This window comes from Microtus ochrogaster, unplaced genomic scaffold (genome assembly GCF_000317375.1).
Source record: "Microtus ochrogaster isolate Prairie Vole_2 unplaced genomic scaffold, MicOch1.0 UNK63, whole genome shotgun sequence".
Taxonomy (NCBI): domain Eukaryota; kingdom Metazoa; phylum Chordata; class Mammalia; order Rodentia; family Cricetidae; genus Microtus; species Microtus ochrogaster.
Window position 1 is genome coordinate 661811 of NW_004949161.1, and position 10281 is coordinate 672091.

General features: G+C 42.4%; 1 protein-coding gene across 5 annotated transcripts in view; it reads right to left on the bottom strand.

Moving 5' to 3' along the window:
• The window catches only part of Large1 (LARGE xylosyl- and glucuronyltransferase 1), a 573700-nt gene that overhangs the window by 520005 nt on the left and 43414 nt on the right, over window positions 1-10281 (bottom strand). The window contains exon 2 of one of the 5 annotated variants that reach the window (XM_026777406.1): window positions 7036-7134. The exons of the other annotated variants lie outside the window; for them this stretch is intronic. The gene's annotated coding sequence lies outside the window, so the exon portion shown is untranslated. The remainder of the gene's footprint in view (window positions 1-7035; window positions 7135-10281) is intronic. 5 annotated transcript variants of the gene reach the window in all.

The following is a 10281-nucleotide window of genomic DNA, read 5'->3' on the forward strand; positions in this document are numbered from 1 at the left end:
CAAGCAGTGTTTAAATGAATACATTTTGTGTGTTGTTATTTTGGGGCATAAGCTAGCCAGGCGGCCCGGGGTGCTGGGGACACAGCCCCGCCGCTCCTATTACAGCAATCAGTCACATCTTTAATGCCCAAAATCTAAATTCCAAACAGTTACATAGGACAGTCATTCAGAGATTTAAAGTGTTTACAGCAGGTGGGAACATTACCATGTAGTCTTGGAAACTGAGCAGGGAACCCATCTTACCAAAATAAATAACCATAGATTAAGGTAAAAAATATTAGTGCTAAATATGCTTCAAAGACCAAAATTAGATGATGTTTAAAGTTCTTTCTCTGCCTGATAGTCTACAGAGGTTCTTGCTAAGCTAGAAGGACAGGGTTATTTCCCAAGTGTCCTGAAATCATCTCCTCACAGATCTTATCTTACACCCAACATCATCCATGCTATGGTCTCCACTCATAGTAACCCTTCATAGATCGTCCTTACTAGAGCCACAGGTCATTTCTGTCTCTCATAGAAACCAAGTCTTTCCGTTTAATAAACAATATATATTTTATTATATTCTGGCTGCCCCAAGCCCTTGGTTGGGTAAAGCAGAAATCAACAATCTTTTCAAATCCCTTGGACTGTGTATTTTCTGCATGTCTACTAGATAGCCAGCTCAGTATACAGACATGACAATAATAACCCTGGCTGACTCTTCAAGGTATAAAAATGATTTCTGGGTCTTCAAGGCATGTGAATGAATCTCAGAATTAAAAATGCTGCCATGGGACATGAACATGATTATCAAAAATACCAGTAATTCAGGACAGGAGTAGAATTATGGAGATAGAGACAAGAGAAACAGGGTCAAGAACTGGCTTATGAAGAAGAAGAATTTTAACAAGACATATAAAATAGGGAAGAAAGAGAGACACCTGCATTTAGAATCCCATATTTCTGATCAGGGCTTCTCTGTCCAGCCCATCTATTCAGATATCTTCCTTTGTAGTTCAGACTGGTCTGGAACTCACTGTGAACTAGAACTCAGCCACAGCAATCCCCCTGCATCTTCCTATTGAGTTGTGAGATTGGGCATGCATGATGCTCAGCTGTGGCTGACCTTTTTTAGATCCACTAAAGATCCCTGCAGTGCCCTCCCAAGTTTCTCAGTCCCTGGGCCGCTCTGTGCTTGATCTGACCCTTCAGCCTGTTTATGTTCCCAATTCCCTGGGCACTGACCCAAAACAGCACTCTCTAAGTCGGTATTAAGTATGGCAGGACTAAAATTAGGGCTGTTTCCATAGATATCTACACTTCTGTGGAGCAAAGCTATTTAGCTCTTAAGTGGAATGAAAGTCAGGTTTCCATTCTGACTGCAAAGTAACTCTGGGATCTGGCAAACCCAAACCAGTGTATGTGTGCCAGCACTTCTGAGCATTCCAAACCCCTTGGTCCACAAAACATCACATAGGTAAGGCAAGGAGGAATACAGCAACTTGGAACATTCCTGGGCTAACCTGTGCCACCAGGACCTAAGTTTTCCTTCCTCATGCTAGAGGAAAGGAATTTCTTTCCACCCCATTCCAGAAAAACAAAGACTGAAGAATCCACTCCCCTGCAAGCCATTGTACCACTCAAAGTCAAGAGTTAAGAAACTCTTCAACTTGTTCAGAGAAACATCCCAGGACTGTGCAGCCAAAGATGAAGATGAAGTGACACTAGACCTACCTAGCACTGATCACCTCCTTCCTTCTAGGCTCTATGCTCAGAGTTTCAGCACATATTATCTGCACCCAAGCTAGGGATATAGATGTGTATCCCCAAAGTAGGTATGTTAGAGCCAAACCATTAGCACTTCAGAATGTGACCTTATTTGGGAACAAGGTTACTGTAAATAAAATTTAGGTGAGGGATACAGGGATAGGATAGACCCTTAGACCACATGGCTGATGGTATAAGCAGTTACAGAAGGAAACATGGGGATAAGGCCTAGTGAAGCCATTGATGCCTTCATCAGTCAAGGAGCACAAAAGACAGCAGTAAGTCATAGGATGCTAGCAAGACACAGGACTTAGGTGGTCCTGACAATTCTCTGAACTTAAGACTTTTGGCCCCTTTGCTTGTGAGACAATAAATGTCTATGAGTCTGAGCCACCACTTTGAAGTACTTTATTAAGTCCAATTCCAAGAGACTCTCTGTCCTTGTTACAATGTCATGTAACCTAGGCTCTGACCAGCTGGGTTTTCCATGAGGACAGTAAAGCTTCCTTTAACAACAAATAACACCAGCAGTGATCCTGAATGCTTTATACATAGTAACTCATTTAATACTCAACAACCTTCTGGGTCTGGGGCATGTTATAGAAGAGGGAACTCATTCAGAGAAGGTAAGTACCTTGCTCAGTATCACAAGGTTGCATGTGATGAAATCTGAATTAAAGTCCAGACCCAGGATGTTCTTACCCAGCCATAACTGCCTAAGTCAAGAAGCAAGTGATTGATGGAGACTTACACTGGTAGTCGGACTCTTTCCATTTTGTATTTATTCTGCCTGCACAGAATGCTTTGCACTAGTAACCACACACATACACATACACACGCACACATACACACACACATACACACACATACACATATATATACACACACACACATACACACACATATATATACACACACATACACATATATACACACACATACACACACATATACATACACACACACATACACACACACATATATACACACACATACACACACACATACACACACATACACACACACACACACACACACAAACTGAATTAAACTGCAGTGGCTTCCACACATCTCATAATTTCAGCACCAGTCTATATGGCAACAGGGATTAGGAAAAGAACTTAAGCATCTCCAAGGAGGCAGAGGAAAACAGCCCACCTCTCACAATTTTTTTTCTGTATCTGAAATTCAACTAACATTTAAGGTATACCTGTGATGCGCCAGCCCTGTGTCAGGAAAGTACACAAGTGACAGCCCCTGCTCACTCACCAGAAATTTTGGTTAAGAGTCAGAATTGAAGTTTGAACCCAGGTACGGTTGCAGCACAGTGTGGTTGAACTGAGATCAGCACAGAGGGAAGGGCTTCAGGGCAGGGCATGGAAACCTCAACCTTTATTTTCCAAGACTGCCATGATGCAGGTATTCCCATACAGAATGCATCTCCCCTCTTCCGCCCTCTCTGAAACTTTTTCCAAAAACAATGAGCTTTTTTTTTTGACTGAACGAATCACACTGAAGAGGTGAAGAAACTCAACATTAGACTCGAGATTATTGCTATATAATGAAGGACATAGAGTTTAGTTTATCAACTTTAGAAAATACTTAAGAGCAGAGCTAGGTAAGTTTACAGCCCACCAGCAATGGTACTGTGGCAGTTAAATTCTTCAATAGAAAGCAAATAGCACAAGGAAAGGTGGCGAAGATCTAGAAGTATCTGGAAGAGAAAGTATCAAATTAGACAGCCATTATTATTAGCTATGCAGAGAGCTGGTGTGACCATCATGAGATACACACACACACACACACACACACACACACACACACACACACACACAAAAGCTGGTCAACTCACCTCTGCCCCAGCTCCTCATAGAGCCCTGACAGTCCTTAAGGACAGAGACTTAGACACCTCTCTCAGCTAAGATGACAAGCTCCTAAACAGAGAGAATCCACACAATTGAAGCACTCCTGCAGGCCTGACTACATGTTTGGTGTTATTCTGCCCTGTCCACAAAAAGCCCTTGGATCAGCCTGAGTACTTCTTTTTTTAGTGACTCCAACACTCCATAGAAACACGCCTAGAAAAGCAAGCATGCACTCTTCCTGGATGAGAGACACATGGTAGAGTTTATTTGTGTCAACTTTTCTGAATAGTGTAAAAGGGAACACAGGGCTGGAAACAAACTCACGGATACATCCGTTCATGGGGACCTTTCTGGGAAGTTGGAATGCAGATAGTAGTAAAATCTGAGCTAAGGGTCCTGACCCACACAGTCTTCCAGGGAATACAGAGCAAGAATGCTGGGCTCAGAGTTAGTTCTCTGTCTTCCTAGGATCCAATCCCCACAGAACTGTGGCACTGAAACTGAAACTAGCTTTGATAGTCCTCCTCTACACTCCCGCTGCACACTGCCCTCTGCCCTCCCATCACACTCCCCAAGCAGGCCCGAGATCACTGGTTTCTCCTCCTCTGCTGGCTGGATCCATCCTTTCCCATCTCACCTCTGACCCTGACATTTCTCTTCCTTTCCCACCTCCACCACCCCTCTTCTAGTTCTCTGTTTTCCTTGCTCCCCACAGGTATTGTTTTTCTTGGCTGATCTGTTGCATTCTTAAGCTCCTGTACGCCTGAGTATGGGCCACCAGGGAGTATAAAACAGTATAGCACTCATCAGGACATGCCTGTCAGCCAGGACCTAGTATGAACAGACTAGGGAGACAGTTTTCCTTTCTTTAATCCTCTCCTATTCAGGGTAGCTGTGGTGAGGAAAGATGCTTCGTAGGATGACCCAACCTCATAACTTTTCCCTCAAATAATGTTTATAAATATGTGTTTTCATTTAAAGGGGCTGATTATAAATGGTTAATAGATAACGGTCATAGTCAAGGATTTCTAAAGAAAAAAAAGAGGAGACATAGAAATGAATACTACATTGGTATGGACTTTGGTTTACTAATACAAATTTCTAGTCAATTTTGTTATATCTATATTTCTACTCCTGCTTAAGGTATAATGTTTATACAGAGCATTTAAAAATGGAATATATAATTAAAAATTATGGATTAATAGACAGTCATCTATAATAGTCAAACTTGTAGTCATGTTAGTTAGCTTTTCTAGATGTATAGAGAGATTTAAGATGGATAGGTCTTCTTCAAACCTTCCACAGACCTACAGAATATGGCATTTAAAATGTTTTAAAAACTTAAAGACTTTTTTCAACAGTGAGACATGTCTGCTTCTGGCAGTACCAATGACTTCAAAGAGGTTGATGGGCATTAAAGAAACTCATTATGGAATTTGCCTTCAATGTGACAAGGCTAGTTATATGGGTAAGAAATTGCTCTTGCCTGGACTGCTTGATGGTATGCTGTAAGAACTGGACATGCAGGACCCACAGAAAAGTGACTGCTGAACTTTCCAAAAGTCAGGATGGTCCTTCAGGGTTCCTGCTTCACAGAAGAAATAGCCAGACATTCTGCAGAAAACAGAAGAAAGCAACTGACAAACTTTGCCAGTACAAGGCAGAACAGATCTTCAAATTTCCTGTGTTACTGAAAAGTCTGCCAGGTATTATAGGCCTGTAAGATAAAGATGGATATTCCAATGTTACAAAAGAACTTTGGGTGACTTTCCAAGCAGTGAGATGTCTCTGTCATTTCTAGAATTTTGGAAGTTGCTTACAATGCATTTCCTGTTTACTTAAGTAATATTATAGCATTCTGGGTCTTTGATGGATTGAAGATTAGATGGTTACAATTATAGTTTTTCTTAGTTATGATAAAAGATAATTAGATATAAAACTTTAGACTCACAAAAATAAGATAGATGATATTTTCCTTAATTTGACAAATGTAAACAAAGTATTGAACTATAATTCTTGTTTGATAACTATTTTGTATATGTAATTTTCCTATGTTAAAGTTAAAACCTTCCTTTTTAATTAGAAGGAAAAGAGGAGATGATGTGGGATGTCCTTCTGTAAATATGCTGCTTTTATTGGTTGAAGAATGAAGTTGTTTTGGCCAGTTGCTTAGCAAAGTAAAGCCAGGTAGGAAATCCAAACAAAGATATATAGAAAGAGTAGGCAGAGTCAAAGAGACACCACGTTATTTGCAGAAAGAAAGAGATGCCAGTAAGCCACAGCCTGTGGCAATACATAGATTAATTGAAATGTGTGAATTTAAGATGTAAGAACTAGCTAGAAATATGCCTGAGCCATTGGCCAAACAGTATTGTAATTATTATAGTTTCTGTATAATTATTCAGGTCTGGGTGGCTGAGAAACAAAAGTGCAGTCTCTGTTTACAACTGGTGCCTCTGGGTATTTCTTTGGGACTGAAAGGTTGTGGGACCAGGCAGGACAGAAACCTATATCTATAGAGTCTGATCCAAATAAACAGGTCAAGCAAATGTGACAAAAGAAACTTCCAATCTTCATGTTCTAGCTATGCTTAGTATTTTGAGTGGACCATAAAGTGAACGGCATTGGCCCCGTTTTCCCCAGAATTATTTAGGGGTGAGGGGAGTATGTTAGTTACACTTCTCATTGCTCTGACAAAATAACTGACAAAAGCCACTTCTGGAGTAGAGGGGTATTGTGCCTCATGATAAACAAAATGTGGTGGCCACTTCTGGAGTAGAAGGGTATTATGCATCATGATAAACAAGATGTGGTGGCAAGAACATGAAGTGGAGATGGCTATGCCACATATAGTCAGAAAGAACAGTGAGATAAACATTCTACCTTTCAGTCTAGTATGCCAACTCATGGAGCGATGCTACCTGCATTCAGGTGGGTCTTTCCAGTGCAATGAAGCTAACAAAGATAACTCCTCACAGGCATGCTCAGGGTTTTGTCTCCTGGGTAATTCAAAATCCCACCAAGCTGACAATCAATACTAACTACCACGTGGAGTCTTCCTCAAAGAAACATGTTCTTCAGTTGATAATAATGGGCAAAGCACAAATGTTTCTGGAACTATTCACAGGAAAATGGGAAACCTCTGGTTCAAACCCTACCTCAGCTGTGAAGTCTGGAGCAGGAACTTGGCCAGTCTGTGCCTCAATTTCCCTGTCTGAAAACCATGAATAATAAACTACCTTCTGCACCTGGATGATCCAGAATCTACAGGCAGCTATGTTTCAGTTTTAGGAATGCTTAATGTGCATCAAACCTTTAATGGGCTATTCTAAGTGCTTTACTCTGAATAGTGAGCACAACCTGAACAGATTCAGACTGCAGTGATCCCCATTCTGTTCAGGATCAGAGAAGTCAAGAAACTTACCCAAACTCACACAGCTAGGTAGAGGATACAGGACTTTCTTCCCCTGCAGTTCCAGAGTGATGCCAAGCAGTCTCTGCTACAACGCTATGATGCCGTTCCCTGAGGACAGCAAGGCATAAGTTGTTCATTCTGTAACTGGGATCATAGCTATAAACTACACTGGCTTCATTGCTAAGAATCCCTGACTTTAGACAGGAGATCTTATTTGGCATTTGGGTAGTTAAATTCTAGCTCCAGGAACGTGGAGCCTTCTGTATGCTTGTGCTTCTGCCCACTTCCCACCAACACCACTGTGATGAAAGAGCAGGGCTGAGGGAGCTGCTCCAAGCTCTATGAGACAAACTGCAGTCTCTGGGCCAAAGAGGCCAGGAAGATCTCCATCCCAAAACTGTTAGCAAAGCACTCTGTGGCCTGTAGCCAAAGCTGAGTGACAGCCACCTGTCCTTGACTGGGCAACTATGGGGCAGAGAGCCACATCACAGAGAGCAAAGCTCCTCAGCCTGAATACGTGTCACCTCAACCATCCAAGAGGACTCCAGAGGTGAGGGAGGCTGCCTCCTTAGTGACCATGCCTGATCCATCCCCTGAGAATTGAACTCAAATGCTGCAGCAACAGACTCAGTCTCAGTCTGACCTGCAGCAGGCAGGCGACCAGGGACTGAAGCTCGCACGGTGAACACAGCACTTTGATGGGAGGGAGATGTTGAGCTGGCCAAATTGAAGACATTTTATTGTAATTTGTTATGTCATGTTAAGTTGATATCTTTGGGAGGACTGCTCTTTTTTTCTTTGAAGGGAAGCAGAGGACTAGTAGATCTGGGGGTGGAGAGGAAAAGAGAAGGAGGACTGGGAATAATGGAGAGAAGATAAAACTGGCTGGGATGTAATGAATATAAAGAATAAAAATTAAAATTAAAAAAAATGAAGACATCCCTTGCCAGTGCCTCACAGCATTTGCCATCAGCAATTAGAAGGAAAATCCCTGCAATGAAGGACCATCCTACCTCCTGATCTGAAGCCTCCTGTAGCCCCTACCCAAGACAGGCTCTACAGGAAACTCTGGCAGGTGGAATGTAGCCATCAGTTCTGGACCAGGAACATGCCTGCCCCTGAGTTGCAGAAGCAATGGTTGGGTCCTTACAGATGTAGAGCAGTCTCTCCCAGACATCATTCAACAATAATGTCAATCTAAAATCAAGATGCACACCCCTGGGAGGAACGTGGAGCAGTGGTGGAGGCCAGGGCTGTCTGTTTCGGTAATGTTTTGTTTCTTGGTCACAGAGTTGATCACGCAGGAACACGGCTTTTGGGAAAGTGCACCAAGCTGCACAGCTGATAAACTTAATTATCAACTCAATTGGTTGAGAAGTGCCTCAGAAATTAGTGAAGTACACCTCTGGATGCATTTGTGGAGGAATTTCCCGAGACAGATCACAAGGGCTCTGATTCAGTCAATGACAGGCTCAAATTCCCCCTAGACTGCCAGGAGGTGGTAGAAGTCTCAGTGGTGGGACCTGGCAGAAAGAAGTGGACTGCTGTGGAGTGGAGTGCCTCTGAAGGGTAAGCTTGGCCCTGATCTCTTTCTGCTCGTTTTTCTGCTTCCTGGCTGTCATGCAATGTGCCTAGCTTCCCTGAACCATGCATGTTCTTCCTCCACAGTGTCTTGTCACAAATTAAAAGCAATAGAGCCATCTCACTGTATACTGAGACCTCTGAAACTCTGATTCAAAATACATGCTTGCCACTTTAAACTGTTTCTCTCAGGTACCTGTCATCACTACAGAAAGTTCAAATTATACTCACATGCACCAGCTTTTGTGACAGTTCACAATTTGGAGGAAGAATTCTAAGTTTAAACTGGGGAAGGTGATACATAATCCCAGCACAAAGGAAATACAGGCAGAGGATCAGAAGTCAAGGTCAGCCTCAGCTACACAGTGAAATCCAATCTAAAAAAAAAAAAAATTGAGCAATCAAAACAAAAAACCACTGTAGATATGAACATGCCCAGTATTATTCTTGTTTACCCAAAGTTATATCCATAAGGCTTCCATCCACTGGTACAACAGCACCTGTACACATCCTACTGGTGCCTAAATTTGGGGACTCAGAGTATGTTCACTAATTCTACAAAGACATTCTGAGTACCCATTATGTGTCAGGCACAGATCTCGAGATGGACAACAATCAAAAAAGTCATTTCTTTTAAAAAGTTTATTTTATGGTCCCAAACAGACAGGGCTATGAACCATGAGGCCCTGTTTTGTGTGACAGGTACCCAGAAGGTGGAGCTGCAGCAAAATTAATCCTAAGAATGCTACAGGCAGTGATAGCACACGCCTGGAACCCCAGCACTTGGGAAGCAGAGGCAGACAGAGTGCAACTCAAACAGATATACAAATCAAGTTCCAGGACAGCCAGCGATAGACAGAGAAACCGTATCTCAGAAAACAGAGAGACAGGGAAGAATGCAGCAAGGGTCTGCCGACTGCAGATAATCCCTGAGCCTTCCCACTCTAAACCCTGTAACACAGACCAGATGTTTGAGACGGTCACCACAAAAATGAGGCCTCCACTGTGTGTCCCGGGGTAGCGTTTCTAAACTTGTACTCAGGATTCACATCTTCAGAGTAGACGAAATAATGATCAGTAGTGTTCTGGAAACATTAAACAATTAATAACAGTTATTACAGATAATACTTCTTACATGCTAGCTAGTACTGTTTTCACAATTTCTATGAATTCCTAGTGGGCTGTCTCTCTCAATGTCCTCCCATGAAAGATTCCCTAGGCTTCACGCACCAACCAAATTCAATGACAAAAAGTATTCATAGTGGTCAGCATGGGTCCTTCAATGCCATGTCCCTCTCAAGAAGAGAAGCAGATGAAGAGACAGGTGATGCTATGGTTTGAATATGAAACATCCCTTAGAAGTTCAAGTGTTTGATCTCTGGGTATCCAGCTAGTGGTGTTATTCATGGAACCGCTATGGCCCATGGCAATGAGGATTAGAAACAGGAAGCAGATCGCTACGCAGGATGTGCCTTGAGGTATACTGGCCAGCTTCCAGTCTGACCATTCTTTTTCACCCACTGAGATGTGAACAAGCCATGCTACAACCTTTTGTTACCATGGATGAAAACCCAGTCACCAAGTGATGTGGGAGTGTCATATATCAATCTGTTGATTTCATTGGTTAAGTAATAAACAAACTGCTTGGGCTCATAGCTTAGAACATAGGTGGGT